Source organism: Bufo gargarizans, chromosome 11, assembly GCF_014858855.1.
Source record: "Bufo gargarizans isolate SCDJY-AF-19 chromosome 11, ASM1485885v1, whole genome shotgun sequence".
Classification (NCBI taxonomy): domain Eukaryota; kingdom Metazoa; phylum Chordata; class Amphibia; order Anura; family Bufonidae; genus Bufo; species Bufo gargarizans.
In genome coordinates, this window is record NC_058090.1 from 51675256 (window position 1) to 51692319 (window position 17064).

Consider the following 17064-nt stretch of genomic DNA (forward strand, 5'->3'; position numbering starts at 1 on the left):
GTTGATGCAGATCGGACGACCCACTATTTTGTGTCAGGACGACATTCCATATACAGAGCCCATGGGTCCCTGTATGCCGGACATCACAGGAAGTGGCGGAGATTTGGCCAGCGTGGTCACAATTAAAAAAAGGGGGTGAATTATGAAAACTGTTAGGATGGGATAGATTATCCCTTAAACAAGGCCTTACTAGTAAAAGGAAGTGCACACATGGGTAATGCTTGTAAGAAGGAATTACACCACATCCACCTGATATTTTTTATAATAAGGAAGTGGTCAACAAAAGTAGAATATTTAGACATAACACTGTAAAAAGAGAAGGAAAAGAAACACTCCCTAATGAATAATAGGTTATTCCCAATACCATAAGAAGACTCTATGTGTCAATTCAATGAAAGCTCTTCCTGACAACTGTAGTTGTGGCACCAAATATAAACAGCACCACACCAGTCTAGAGGGCTCCTCCTCAATAAATAAGGAAATCCTATTGCCACAAGACAGGGTGCAGTAATAACACTGAGACATGGCGTGACTGTTTGCAGTATTCCACTTCTCTGTGTAGAGGCGATTTTAGTCACCACAATGTTCAAACCACAGATGAGTGATCAGTGGTCTGAAAAATCATGGATGAAAATATGAGGACTGTTGCCATCAGTGCCATCCCTGCAGCCAGCGTCTGTGTCGCTGAGCTGCAGCAGTCGCCACGTGGTAGGCATCATTGCCATGCATAAATAAAAATGTTGTCATACATGATATTTACTAATTGCACCCCTGATGGGGATTACACAGTGGTATAATTGATCGATAAAGAATTGTTGCCTCTTCCCCTACTGGGAGCTACTCCATATATGCTGGCCAGGCTACAGGACTGCTCTACACACCTGTGGCCATGCTGCTTCGTGTCCACCATCCTGCTCATGCATCCTCCTTCTTTGGTGAGCAAGGCACTAAGGCCTTATCCTCCATTATATCTACACTACTAACCCACCCCTGCAGGCATGGTACATAGTGTCAGAAGGCATTTATGTAACTATGCCCTTATCACACTGTATCTGAAAACATAATATCATTTCTTCCTCTGTGCTACCCTTTAATTGGTGAACTTGCATTGTAAGGCCACCCAAAAAGGACCAGTGGCACAAAAGCAGCTGAACATGCCGCTTCCCTCCCTGATCTTAACTCTCCACGCATGCCTGCAGGTCAACCCAGTGACTTCAAAAGTCCTGCATGCTATACAAAATGCCCAATGGCACTCACAACCTGAATTGAGCAAAATGGGATACTAGGATGTGCAAGAGACACATGAGAAGGTCACAGAGGGGGAGCAGAGTGGATATGCAAGCTACCCTCTGAGGCGTTCGACCACATTGAAACTACAGTAATGTCTTGACAACCAAGAAAGTCAACGATAAAATGTTGATTTGTGAGACTGCCTGGGATTGCTGAAGGAACTTTCCCAGTCATATACAGCAGGGCTTGCATTTTCAGATATGTTTATATGAAACAGGCCCACTGTACGGACTAACCAATCAGAGCGATCGCTGACAAGGGACCACTCGGATCGCTCCCTTTCCATCTGTCGGGGACAACGAAAAGTCCGGGGCTGTGAAACTGCATAGTGTCAAAGCCTCTGTAAGAGGTCGGACATAAGTGTATGCCCGATTGCAGAAACTAACATGCAGTCTGGATGTACAGTTAAGTCTACAGGGAGTGCAGAATTATTAGGCAAATGAGTATTTTGACCACATCATCCTCTTTATGCATGTTGTCTTACTCCAAGCTGTATAGGCTCGAAAGCCTACTACCAATTAAGCATATTAGGTGATGTGCATCTCTGTAATGAGAAGGGGTGTGGTCTAATGACATCAACACCCTATATTAGGTGTGCATAATTATTAGGCAACTTCCTTTCCTTTGGCAAAATGGGTCAAAAGAAGGACTTGACAGGCTCAGAAAAGTCAAAAATAGTGAGATATCTTGCAGAGGGATGCAGCACTCTTAAAATTGCAAAGCTTCTGAAGCGTGATCATCGAACAATCAAGCGTTTCATTCAAAATTAGTCAACAGGGTCGCAAGAAGCGTGTGGAAAAACCAAGGCGCAAAATAACTGCCCATGAACTGAGAAAAGTCAAGCGTGCAGCTGCCAAGATGCCACTTGCCACCAGTTTGGCCATTTCAGAGGTGCAACATCACTGGAGTGCCCAAAAGCACAAGGTGTGCAATACTCAGAGACATGGCCAAGGTAAGAAAGGCTGAAAGACGACCACCACTGAACAAGACACACAAGCTGAAACGTCAAGACTGGGCCAAGAAATATCTCAAGACTGATTTTTCTAAGGTTTTATGGACTGATGAAATGAGAGTGAGTCTTGATGGGCCCCCTAAAATAGCTAAAACTAAAAACAAACTAAAAACTACTTCCAAAAATATTCAGCTTTGATATTAATGAGTTTTTTTGGGTTCATTGAGAACATGGTTGTTGTTCAATAATACAATTAATCCTCAAAAATACAACTTGCCTAATAATTCTGCACTCCCTGTATATGCTGGAAGGGGTTAATAACTAAGAACTGAGGTGTGGTCAGATGAGACTAAAGTTGAGATTTTTGGCCACCATGGAAAATGTTCTATGTGGCACAAAACCAACACTTCCCATCACCCCAACAACACCATTCCCACAGTGAAGCATGGGTGGTGAAAGCTGCTCTGGATTGAAGATGGATGGCAATACAAGGAGATTCTTGAAGAAAACCTTTTCCAGTCTGCCACAGATTTGAGACTGGGACAGAGGTTCACTTTCTAGCAGCACACGTACCCATCAACATAGTGGAGTGGTTCAAGGGAAACATTTAAATATCTTGGAATGGCCTAGTCATAGTTGAGAAGATGTGAGCTGACTTGAAGACTGCCATATACCAACACAACCCATCTAACTTTAAGGAGTTGGAGCAATTTTGCTTAAAGGATGGACAAAAAAAATCTCAGTGTCTAGATCTGCTTATGCACATGAAATTCCTGTGTTGTATTTTTAATTATTTTTTGTGTCACAATAAAAAAATATGCTGCACTTTGCAAAATTGGTGAGGCTACTTTCACACCTGCGTTAGGGTGCGGATCCGTCTGGTATCCATTCAGAACGGATCCGTTGCATTACCATAAAGAAAAGAAATACAATTTTATTTATTTTTGTTCCTGATAATGCAAACGGACCCGTTTTGACTTACACTTAAAGTCAATGGGAGGCGGATCCGTTTTCAATTGCACCATATTGTGTCAGTGAAAACAGATCCGTCCCCATTGACTTAGGCCCCTTTCACACGGGCGATGGACCATGTGATTGGAGCATGTGATCTGACATCACCACAGGTCATTCAGCCCACGGCTAAAGAACAGACCGACCGGGATCTACGCGACCAAGAGGATAAGGTGAGTTAACTTTTTTATTTTTTTAACCCTTCCAGCACTATTATACTAAGCATTCTGTATTCAGAATGCTATTATTTTCCCTTATAACCATGTTATAAGGGAAAATAATAGTGAATAGACTGTCACCTAGAACCCATGCGTGAAAATCGCACCGCATCCGCACTTGCTTGCAGATGCATGCGATTTTCACGCAACCCCATTCATTTCTATGGGGCCTGCGTTACGTGAAAAACGCACAAAGAGGAGCATGCTGCGATTTTCACGCAACGCACAAGTGATGCGTGAAAATCACCGCTCGTGTGCACAGCCCCATAGAAATGAATGGGTCAGGATTCAGTGCGGGTGCAGTGCGTTCACCGCACGCATCGCACCCGCACGGAAAACTCGCCCGTGTGAAAGGGGCCTTACACTTTTGGTGAGGCAAGGTAACAAGAAATAGCTGTTTTGGCACCATTTTTATTTTTTGATATTTACAACATTCATCTGACAGGTTAGATCATGTGGTATTTTTATAGAGCAGATTGTCACGGACACGACAGTACCAAATATGACTTTTCTTGGTTGTTTTTTTCAGTTTTACATAACCAAGCATTAAAAAAAAAAAAAAAAAAGATTCTTTAGTGTCTCCACATTCTGAAAGCCATAGTTTTATTTATTTTTTGGGCAACTGTCTTGTATAGGGGCAAATTTTATTTGGGATGAGATGACGGTTTGATCATTTTTATTACCTTTTTGGGGAAGTAAGGTGGGCAAAATTTAAATTTCATCATAGTTTTTATTTATATATTTTTATGGCGTGCAGGGAAAGTAACATGACAGTTTTATAGATCAGGTCGTTACAGACGCGGTGATATCAAACATGTGTAGTGCATTTATTTGTATCAGTGATAAATGTATTTGTTTGTTTTTAAATTGACCCAGACCCACTTGGATCTTGAAGATCCAGTGGGTCTGATGTCGGTATAATACAATACAGTACACTATATAGTGTACTGTACTGTATTTTCACTAAGGGTCCATTCACACGTCCGTTATAACACTCTGTTTCCGTTCCAATTTAAATCGTAACGTTTTTTCGGATCCATTAATTTCAATTGCCTCTGCAAAAATGCGGACACCAATCATAGTGCTGTCCAAATCACGGAATCTGTTTCGTTTTCCTATTTTCGAGTATGCAGATTCTGAAAACAAATTAAGCTTGTCCTACTTTCTGTCCTTTTTCGGGTCCGTTGTCCATTCAAGTCAATGGATCTGCATAAATGCGGATGACATGCACAAAACCATCCGAATGTCATCCGATTTTGCGGATCCGTTGACAGGAAAATGGATGAAAAAAAAACGGAATAACGGAAACACGGAACGGATTCGGAAGCACGTTAGTAAAAAAAATGGAAGGTTGTACTGAAAAACAGTTCCGAAAAAAAAAGGAACGTTTATCTGGAAAGGTAAAAATACTGACATGTGAATGGACCCTTAGTCTGATCAGACTTCTGCCTTTAGCAGAAGTCTGATCAGTCTTAGCCTTACCCTCCCTCTGTAATCCTTTCAAGAAGCGGGGGCTGAAACGGCACACCAGCCCCCGAACGGCACAGCAGCCCTCTCCCTGTTAACTCCTTTCATACAGTAGTCCCTACGGACCGCGACATGGAAGGGGTTAAAACGGCTGACATCTGTGAGCACAGTAGGGTTGTTGCGGGTATCGAAATTTCGATACCCAATCGATACTTTTGTCCCGGTATCGATACGATACCGGGATTTCCGTTTTTTCGATACTGGGCTGCGCTTCTGCGCAGTCTAGTATCTCTGAACATGAGCGCGCTGCTATCGGCACGCTCATGTTCTCTCAGCAGCACGGGGAGAAGGAAGCTGTCCTCCCTCCCCCCTGTGCTGCTGCCGCTGCCACCAATGAGAAGAGAGGGGCGGAGGAGGGGCGGCAATGAGAAGAGAGGGGCGGCAATGAGAAGAGAGGGGCGGAGGAGGGGCGGCACCACGGAGGAGGGGCGGCAATGAGAAGAGAGGGGCGGAGGAGGGGCGGGCGCACTGCGCCACCAATGATAGGATTATTTCCACACAGAGCGGCGCCCAGCGATGTCTCAGCACTCACCATTAGTCCTGGGCGCCGCTCCGTTCGCCCGCAGTGCCCCATTACTGTCTCCTCTCCTGCTCCACATGCTGCTGATTACTATCGGAGCGATGGGAGGAGACATCAGCTTCACTAGTGGGCGTTCCTTTTCCCTGCGCTGCGATTGGACAGCGCTACAGCCAGGGAGAAGGAACGCCCACTAGTGAAGCTGATGTCTCCTCCCATCGCTCCGATAGTAATCAGCAGCATGTGGAGCAGGACAGGAGACAGTAATGGAGCACTGCAGGCGAACGGAGCGGCGCCCAGGACTAATGGTAAGTGCTGAGACATCGCTGGGCGCCGCTCTGTGTGGCCTGATAGTGAAAGTCTGGAGTCCCATATAGTAGTCAGTCTTTAACACATACAGGAGGCGGGTGCTTGCAGCAGAATCGCATTGCCGGCACCCTGCCCCTGACAGGGAGCTGCGATCAGCGGCAGTTAACTGCCGCTGATCTGCCAGTACCCGCCTCCTGTATAAAGGGGTAATTATCATTGGTGGTGCAGTGTGCCCCCCAACCCATTAAAATCATTGGTGGCACAGTGCGCCGGCCCATCTCAACCCCCCAGTATTAAAATCATTGGTGGCAGTGGCCACAGGGACCTCTCCCCTCCCCCTCATTGGTGGTGCAGTGTAATGCTGGGGCTCCGATCGGTTACCATGGCAGCCAGGACGCTACAGAAGCCCTGGTTGCCATGGTAACATCCCTGATGCTGTGTGCACAAAGCACAGAGCAGCAGGGACAGTGTGAAGTCCTATTCACCCTGATAGAGATCTATCAGGCTGAATAGGAAAAGGGATGAAAGATCCCAGGTTCTAGCCCCTAAGGGGGGGAAATAGTTATTAAATAAAAAGTGTAAAAAAAATATGAAGTATAAATCACCCCCTTTTCCCAATTTCACATATAAAATATATAAATAATAAACATATTACGTCGCCACGTCAGAAAAGTCCAAACTATTAAAATATAAAAAAAAATCTAGGTGGTGAATGCCGGAACAGAAAAAATAAAATAAAAACTGCGCGATTCGCCATTTTTAAAAATGAGGAATGCACGTGGCTTTTTTTGTTTATTTTTTTTGCGTGGTATCGAATGGTATCGAGTATCGCAATACTTTTTCATGGTATCGAAACCGAATCAAAAATTTGGTATCGCAACAACTCTAGAGCACAGATGTCAGCCGTTTTAGGCAGAGTGTCAGCAATGTGCTGACACTCTGCTTGCTAACCGCTCGGCCATCCTGGAAATGAGAGGGGGCGGGTGGGATGACCGCGGGGATCAGAAACTTCCGAAAGCGATGCAAACCGCAGGTCTGAATTGACCCACGGTTTGCAGCAATCGCCGATATGGGGGGGTCACAGGACCCCCATTGGCATTGTTACAGAGTGCCTGCTGAATGATTTCAGCAGGCACTCTGTTCCGATCTCCGGCCACTGCGCGGCGGTGATCAGAAATAAACATGACGTACCGGTACGTCATGTGTCCTTAAGTACCAGGGCATCATGACGTTAGAGGTTAAGGCCCCTTTTTACACGAGCGAGTTTTCCGCGCGGGTGCAATGTGTGAATGTGAACGCATTGCGCCTGCACTGAATCCGGACCCATTCATTCAAGCAAGTGCGGATGCGATGCGTTTTTCACTGTTGGTTACTGAGAGATATTGTAAACCTTCAGTTTTTTAGCACGCACGTGAAAAAAGCATAAATGCGAAATAAACTGAACAACTGAACGCTATCTCAGACAAAACTGACTGAACTTGCTTGCGAAATCGTGCATTTTTCACTGAACGCATCTGGAACACCTCCGGACCTAATCAGTCACGCTCGTCTGCAAGGGGCCTAAAGCTTATGTTCATGGGCTACTGTCCCAGAACCATACATGACCTAAAGTGGGGCTGGAAAGGCGACTCCAGATAGGGCTACACTGGTTTCTGAACTTTTCTACTCCAGGGACCCTACAGCCGCTACTAAGCTAGCATGACTGGCTGATCTTCCTGAGGATAGTGCACAGAAGAAACAACTCTGACAATGGCCATTTTTGTATTCAGCTCCAGGACATTTTCCAAGCTTTTAGCCTGTTTCATAAAAGGTTATACAGTATATCCCATCTAGTGCATCTACCCTAATGGAAGCCAGGAATTACCTAGTTACCATTCCCTTTACCAATATTCCCCAACATCACTGAGACTCCTTGGCTACACCTTACAGTTACATAGGGGGATGAAGCTATAGCCTCCTTTAAACTAAAAGCTGCCTAATACCAATGACCTTCTGGTAGACTTTTATAAATCTTGTAGTGAATGTCTAGCCCTCTGCTTCACACAACTGTATTGTTAAAAGAGGACTCATCACCACAAAATGCTGAGCAATCTGCAGGCAGCATGTTCTAGAGCAGGAGGAGCTGAGCAGATCGATACTGTATATGGTTTTGCGGAAAAAGATTTAGTAAAACTTGCAATTTATACATGTATATCTGCATTTTCTAACTTAATCCATCTCCGTGAACAGCTGTCAGAACATGGCAATGTAGAATCCAGCTATTTCACACTGATTAAATGCAAATACTTTTACCTTGCAGCCATGGTAGCATGCAAATGAATGCCTTTTTCTAATTCTAACTCCTTTGGTCTAATTTTTTATTTTTTGTATATTTGGGCAAGTGACTGCCCCCTTTTGGAACATGCACTCCTGCCCATCTGCCCAGGGCTTTTAAGCAGAGTGTGACATAGCTGGATACTACATTGCCCTGAAATTTTGGTGGCCAAAAGCCCAGGAGAGGGAAGACTGTTAGTGTAGGTCCCGTCTGTTAGAAGCTATCTTGTTGCTAGTAGATGGGTCCTACACAATTGTGATAAAAATTTCCATATAGTAGTGGTGCAGTTTGCGTGTGTCTTTGCGTATGGCAGTGTACTGCTACTTGTAGTCCTTATTAGCCATCTATGTATACACTATCAATTACTGATAACATCTAGAGAACTGTACACAGGGGTGGTGATAAAGGGGTTATGCAAGTTTTGCTTTCTTACCTGCTTCCCAGTGCTTGCTTCCTGCTCCTTCCCTTCAATGCCTGGGCTACTCTGCTGCACTCCCTCGCTGTAATCATCGCACATGGCTGCAGCCAATCGCTAGCCTCTTCGGTGACCTGCTCCCCTTGCATCATGACCAATGGACACATGACGCAAGTAGAGCAGGTCACTGCAGCGATATCAAACCAGATGTTTACAGCGAGGGAGTGCAGCAGAGTAGCCCAGGCCTGGAAGAGGAGGAGTGAAGTCAGCATCGGGAAGGAGGTAAGTAAGCTTACCTTAATAGGCAAGAGTGAGAGTTTGCAACAAAAAAAAAAAAAAACTCAAACTTGTACAACCCCTTTAAGTCAGAAGAAGCAAAGATATAAATTGTAAAAATTACAGATTTTATGGAATCTTTCCCACAAAAAGATATAACCTATATTTTTTCATCTATAAGACTCACCTGACCATATGTTTTTCATCAGACCTCAGCTCAGACCCCCAATCCTCATCAGACCTCAGCTCAGACTCACAATCCTCATCAGACCTCAGCTCAGACCCCCAATCCTCATCAGACCTCAGCTTAGACCCCCAATCCTCATCAGACCTCAGCTCAGACTCCCAATCCTCATCAGACCTCAGCTCAGACCCCTACTCCTCATCAGACCTCAGCTCAGATCCCCAATCCTCATCAGACCTCAGCTCAGACCCCCAATCCTCATCAGACCTCAGCTCAGACCCCCAATCCTCATCAGACCTCAGCTCAGACCCCCAATTCTCATCAGACCTCAGCTCAGACCCCCAATTCTCATCAGACCTCAGCTCAGACCCCCAATTCTCATCAGACCTCAGCTCAGACTCCCAATTCTCATCAGGCCTCAGCTCAGACCCCCAATCCTCATCAGACCTCAGATCAAACCCATCATCCTTCTACAGATTAATGTCAAAATATTAACCAAAATCCTGGCTTAGTGGGTGAACAAGGTGATCTATGACCAGTGGTCTAACTAGAACTCACTGGGCTCCATAGCAATTTTTTGAACAGAACCCCCTCCTCCCATGCAACCCTCACACCTGCAGCTAATCAAGAAAACTCTCTCAAACCAGGCCAGACAGCAGCTTTGTCCATTTTCTACACATATATACCGTACGTCACTGTATATAATGTCATTGTAGAATACGTTGAGGGGACCCTGACAATACAATTTTTCAGTACTCCTCCCAGACGTGCCCCTACGGAGTTCAGGCCCTGTAACAGTCGCTTCCCCTGCTTCCACTATAGCTACGCTCCTGTCCATGACATTGTGCACCCAGACCAACCAGAGTTTATGTTAGGCAAATCTACAGCTCATAACCGTCACCTACACCAGGGGCGTATCTATCACGAGGCAAACAAGGCATTTGCCTAGGGCGGCACTTGCCAATGGGGCGGCAAAATGCCTTGTTTGCCCCTTGTCCCATCAGTCTCATCTGCCTCCGGTATATTCAGAAGATCCGATGGTATATTCTAACCCCCAGGCGTTCCCATGGTGACGGGGACGCTTGCCTGGGGGTTAGAATATACAATCGGATCTGAGTTTTCACGCTCTCAGTGAGAGCGTGAAAACACAAATCCGATGGTATATTCTAATCCCCAGGCGTTTCCATGGTGACAGGGACGCTTGCCTGGGGGTTAGAATATACAGGGCCCCGCCGCTCACAGGAAAACAAACATTTAAAAACGAATCAGTAACCTAAACTTTATTCATTAGTGATGTCTTTACTGTATACCTTACTCTGTCTTTCAGCTCCGGTAACAGCAGGCAGTGCAAGCGGGCGGCGCTCACTCACTGACGTCACGCGCCTGCGCCGCCTAGTGGGAGGAGCAGGCGCGTGACGTCAGTGAGTGAGCGCCGCCCGCCCGCACTGCCTGCTGTTACCGGAGCTGAAAGACAGAGTAAGGTATACAGTAAAGACATCACTAATTAATAAAGTTTAGGTTACTGATTTGTTTTTAAATGTTTTCCTGTGAGCGTCAGGGGGAGGAGGAATCTGTGGATGGCACCGTTTAGGGGAGGGGGGGGGATCTGTGGATGGCACCGTTTAGGGGAGGGGGGGGGATCTGTGGATGGCACCGTTTAGGGGAGGGGGGGAATCTGTGGATGGCACTGTTTAGGGGAGTGGGGGGATCTGTGGATGGCACCGTTTAGGGGAGGGGGGGGGGAATCTGTGGATGGCACCGTTTAGGGGAGGGGGGGGGAATCTGTGGATGGCACCGTTTAGGGGAGGGGGGGGTCTGTGGATGGCACCGTTTAGGGGAGGGGGGGGAATCTGTGGATGGCACCGTTTAGGGAAGGGGGGGGTCTGTGGATGGCACCGTTTAGGGGAGGGGGGGGTCTGTGGATGGCACAGTTTACAGGAGGGGGATCCGTGGATGGCACCGTTTAGGGGAGGGGGATCCGTGGATGGCACCGTTTAGGGGAGGGGGATCCGTGGATGGCACGATTTAGGGGAGGGGGATCCGTGGATGGCACTGTTTAGGGGAGGGGGATCCGTGGATGGCACTGTTTAGGGGAGGGGGATCCGTGGATGGCACTGTTTAGGGGAGGGGAATCCGTGGATGGCACTATTTAGGCTAGGGGGATCCGTGGATGGCACTATTTAGGGGAGGGGGATCAGTGGATGGCACCATTTAGGGGAGGGGGATCCATGGGTGGCACTCTTTAGGGGGGGATCTGTGGATTGCACATAGTAAGGGGTGGGGTTTAGAGAGAAAGGGGTGGGGTTTAGAGAGAAAGGGGTTTGGCCTTGACAGGAAGGGGTGGGTCAAATTTATATTAGGGGGGTGCCCGAGTTTAGTCTCGCCTAGGGCAGCACAAAACCAAGATACACCACTGACCTACACCTTCTAAACCTGTATATACACTTTATTAAAACTGTTGTAAATGTCATGAAATACATTTTTCTAATATGATTTTTTTTATGTTTTACCAGTGAAATAGGCACTTGAAGTACAGGTGCCTATTGCACTTTAGAATCCATACTCCCATATACTGCTGCATATGAGAATATGGTCTCCTCTGCAGCCACACTGATCACTGTACAGGCCGGAGCATCGCTGCTCCTGCCTGTACCAGTGCAGCTTCACTAAAGCCTGGCATAGATTTGCTATGTCAGGCTTTAGTAGAGTGGGCACAAGCAGAGGAGCGATATCTTATGTGAGCTTTTGCCCTGCGACTGCTTGCTCCGCTCTGCTAATAGCATGCAACCCCCCCCCCCCCCCATCTAGTTCACTTCTATGGACCTGTCTTATTTTATGATGTGTTAGAAAAAAAAAAAACAGTACACATACAACTAATAGCAAATAACTATGAGTAAATGTAAATGGAACAAATGCATGTTTGAATTACCAAAAAGAAATATAAAAATTTTTGAGAGAAACTGCCTTTTGGGAATATCTAAGGAATTAGGGTGCCTTCACATGCTGAGGATTTTGTTACTGAATTTTCCGCGACTCAAAATTAGTCCCATTCACCTGAATCCATGTGCTTGCTGTCCTATTCAAATGAATGGATCGATTTTTAATTGGGGAAAATTCTGCAACAAGATCCACAGCGTGTGAAGGCACCCTTAGGCTCCATTCACACATCCGTGGTGTGTTGCGGACCCGCAAATTGCGGATCCACAACACACCTGCCCGGCAAAATTGCAGAACGGATGCGGACCCATTTTGCACAGACGTGCGAATGGAGCCTTAAGGGTTAATAATGGAGCGCTGTATGTACCCTGTCATTTTTTTTTTAATATGTATAATTTCTTTTATATGTCAAAAACATGTTTGGCAACTCTACCTGTCAGCTTATTCCTTACTTATATCTATTATGTCTTGCAAAATCTGCTTTCTAGTTTGTACATGCTGCGAATGTCATAATGATTATGTCTACGTTTTGATCTTTGCTAAGTGGAGAGGCGGATAGTTTGTTGTGGGCTAAACATTTGTATTCTAGAAAATTGATTAAATGTTCTCTAACTAAAAAATTACTAAAATAATCAGATTAATATATAAAGATATGTTCTATATATATACAAATATGGATTGTAATAAATGAATAGGGCTGCAGCAAAAGAGACAATTACTTAAATACAAAAATGTTATCCGTGCAGTTATCAGATTCACATGAACAAGAAGAGGTAAGTATGGAGACGAGTGCACCACTAGTGCTGGGGGGGGGGTCTTCAGAGTCGAATACCTCCCGGCGAATACCTCCTGGCACCCGTGGCATGGTCAAGTCCCTATTTACCTCTTCTTGTTCATAGGAATCTTACACATCAGCTGGGATTCTGTTTGTCTACACTAGAGTTCTCTTTTGCTTGGCAATATTAAGGCTTGTGCACATCTGCATTGGAGTCTTCCTTCAGGCCTCCATCGCAGATTCTGCCAAACATAGCTGACAAAAAAAGTCCTGCACGCAGAACTTTTTCTTTTTCCTGCAAAAAGTGGACATCTCAACGGAAAACTTGCTGACCCCATTAGGGATGTTTCACACGAGCGGATGCCGTGCGTGGCATCCGCTCCGTGAAAGAGTGCCAAAACCCAATGCAGACTGCAGAGGCACGGAGCATTAACATGACTGATAATGCTCCGTGCCTCTCTGTGATCTCTTTACTACGAAATCACAGTGACAACCATGCACGGCATCCGCTCGTGTGAAACAGCCCTTAGAGTACTTTCACATTAGCGGCAGGGGAGTCCGGCAGGCTGTTCCGGCAGTACTTTTAGTCCGGCTGTCTCTCGCCGTGCTGCCGCCAGAACTTCGCCCCTGCCCCCATTATAGTCAATGGGGACGGAGCGGCAGTCCGGGGGCACACGTGAACTAGCGGCAGGATGGATCCGACAGGCTGTTCCCCCGCCGGAACAGCCTGCCGGACTCCCCTGCCGCTGGTGTGAAACTAGCCTAGGTCATTGGGATCTGTTCGGCCCTGTTGGTTTCAGTTGTGTGCTGAATCCGGCACATCCGTCATTTTCATTGCTCTACTTCTCTAGAAGCAGAATTATAAATATAACTAGTGGTGATGCGAACATGGCCTTATTACTATTCTCACTTTTGTTTATAATTAGAGATGAGAAAAGTAGGGCTAAAACGATTACTCGATTGTGACCACGGAGCAGGAGTGAAGCGTTTGCTATTATTCACCGCTCCGTGGTCACCCGCACCTCACTGCACTTTCTTTCTTAAACATCGTCAGGACATAGTGCACGTAAGCATAAACTATGACCCAACGCTGTATGACGTCAGGACGACAGTGCAGCGTGCTAAGAAGATGAAGGAGCTGTGGAGCAGCGCCCCTACAGGAGAGGTAAGTATTTTATTTCACTGGCGCTGGGGACATGGCTAGGAGGGGGAGATGGTGGCACTTGGGGGAAAGCTGGCGGCACTGGGGGGGCAAGCTCATGGCACTGGGGGGCAGCTAGTGGCATGGGGGAGCAGCTGAGTTTTTATAAAGAAAAACGTTCTTTTAATTTAGAGTACTCGATTAATATTTGGATTAAAATCGATAGAATACTCGATAGAGCAAAGTATTGAAAAAGTTTTGATTTGGCTGATTCGCCGAATTTTACTAAACAATTTGCTTTGTGAAGAATTGTCCTTGACTCATCTCCAGTTAATTTGCATATGTATCAAATCGTTTTTTTTACACAATAAAAGCACACAGAGCTATGGGGACTGGGTATTACGGATGTGCTAGCAGCCATCTATCAACCTATGTCCTCAGCTCTATACACAAAATCCCGGTGACAGGTTCCCTTTAAAGTAAAAATGGACACTGGACAGTCTTCCTATATAGTCTTTTGGCGCTCATTTGGGCAATTCATCTACCAGTATATAAGGACCCCCTCGCTTAAACTAGGAGTTTATCAGGGCATTTCAAATGTGTTCATTTTGTCCAAAAGATCGTTTGAGCCTAGGTAAAGCTGAAATAATAATCAACTCAACTGAAATAAATGACTTCTTCCTTGGTCACATGTGACTTTTATAGCTGACTGCTCAGCTTACTACGGTCTATGTATTTTCCTATTTATAAGCATCAATTTTTCTGTTATTTAAATTTCTCACGAGTTCAGATTAGAAGCACAAGCTGGTATTGGTTCATGATAATGGGCGGTTAGGGTACATTCACAAGTTGCAGAACGGGTATTTTCCACATTGTAAACACTTTCCATTTAGGTTAAATTAACATTTTCAAAATCCCATCCAGTATTTGCAGGGAAAAAAAAGCTGAATTTCCTTTTGATCTTTTGTTTATTTTACTAATTTCCTGCCATAGTATAATGCCCATATATATATATATATATATATATATATATATATATATATATAATGCTCTCCCCCTGTAGAATAATGCCCTGTATATATAATGTTTTACCCGTGCAGTACAATGCCCCCTGTATAATGTCTCCGTTTATATAATGCACTCCCCCCTGTAGTATAGTGCCCCAATTTATATAATGCTCTCCCCTCTAGTAAAATGCCCCCATATACAGTACAGACCAAAAGTTTGGACACACCTTCTCATTCAAAGAGTTTTCTTTATTTTCATGACTATGAAAATTGTAGATTCACACTGAAGGCATCAAAACTATGAATTAACACATGTGGAATTATATACATAACAAAAAAGTGTGAAACAACTAAAATATGTCATATTCTAGGTTCTTCAAAGTAGCCACCTTTTGCTTTGATTACTGCTTTGCACACTCTTGGCATTCTCTTGATGAGCTTCAAGAGGTAGTCACCTGAAATGGTCTTCCAACAGTCTTGAAGGAGTTCCCAGAGATGCTTAGCACTTGTTGGCCCTTTTGCCTTCACTCTGCGGTCCATCTCACCCCAAACCATCTCGATTGGGTTCAGGTCCGATGACTGTGGAGGCCAGGTCATCTGGCGCAGCACCCCATCACTCTCCTTCATGGTCAAGTAGCCCTTACACAGCCTGAAGGTGTGTTTGGGGTCATTGTCCTGTTGAAAAATAAATGATGGTCCAACTAAACGCAAACCGGATGGAATAGCATGCCGCTGCAAGATGCTGTGGTAGCCATGCTGGTTCAGTATGCCTTCAATTTTGAATAAATCCCCAACAGTGTCACCAGCAAAGCACCCCCACACCATCACACCTCCTCCTCCATGCTTCACGGTGGGAACCAGGCATGTAGAGTCCATCCGTTCACCTTCTCTGCGTCGCACAAAGACACGGTGGTTGGAACCAAAGATCTTAAATTTGGACTCATCAGACCAAAGCACAGATTTCCACTGGTCTAATGTCCATTCCTTGTGTTCTTTAGCCAATACAAGTCTCTTCTGCTTGTTGCCTGTCCTTAGCAGTGGTTTCCTAGCAGATATTCTACCATGAAGGCCTGATTCACACAGTCTCCTCTTAACAGTTGTGCTAGAGATGTGTCTGCTGCTAGAACTGTGTGTGACATTGACCCGGTCTCTAATCTGAGCTGCTGTTAACCTGCGATTTCTGAGGCTGGTGACTCGGATGAACTTATCCTCTGCAGCAGAGGTGACTCTTGGTCTTCTTTTCCTGGGGCGGTTCGCATGTGAGCCAGTTTCTTTGTAGAGCTTGATGGTTTTTGTGACTGCACTTAGGGACACTTTTAAAGTTTTCCCAATTTTTCGGACTGACTGACCTTCATTTCTTAAAGTAATGATGGCCACTCGTTTTTCTTTACTTAGCTGCTTTTTTCTTGCCATAATACAAATTCTAACAGTCTATTCAGTAGGACTATCAGCTGTGTATCCACCTGACTTCTCCACAACGCAACTGATGGTCCCAACACCATTTATAAGGCAAGAAATCCCACTTATTAAACCTGACAGGGCACACCTGTGAAGTGAAAACCATTTCAGGTGACTACCTCTTGAAGCTCATCAAGAGAATGCCAAGAGTGTGCAAAGCAGTAATCAGAGCAAAAGGTGGCTACTTTGAAGAACCTAGAATATGACATATTTTCAGTTGTTTCACACTTTTTTGTTATGTATATAATTCCACACGTGTTAATTCATAGTGTTGATGCCTTCAGTGTGAATCTACAATTTTCATAGTCAAGAAAATAAAGAAAACTCTTTGAATGAGAAGGTGTGTCCAAACTTTTGGTCTGTACTGTATATTGCTGTGACCAGGGGCGGACTGGGAACTTAAAGTGGCCCTTGGAAAAATACTAAAAGTGGCCCTGTTTTGCAGTTGATGAAAGGCAGGGCCAGAAATACCATATTGTGGCACTTTTATACCACCCAAACAGAGCCAAATACATCCCCAAAAACTTCCACTGGCTGGCAATGAGTAGGGCCCAGGCAGCCCCCTGGGAATCGGCCCACCAGGAACTTCCCTGTAAGGTCTATGGCCAAACCTCCCCTGGCTCTGCCCCAGTATATATAATGCCCCCCACACAGTATTGCCCCAGTCGTGTTATACATTTATATATATTTAAAAAAAAAATAAAAATACTCACCCGTGTCCAGCTCTCCACTG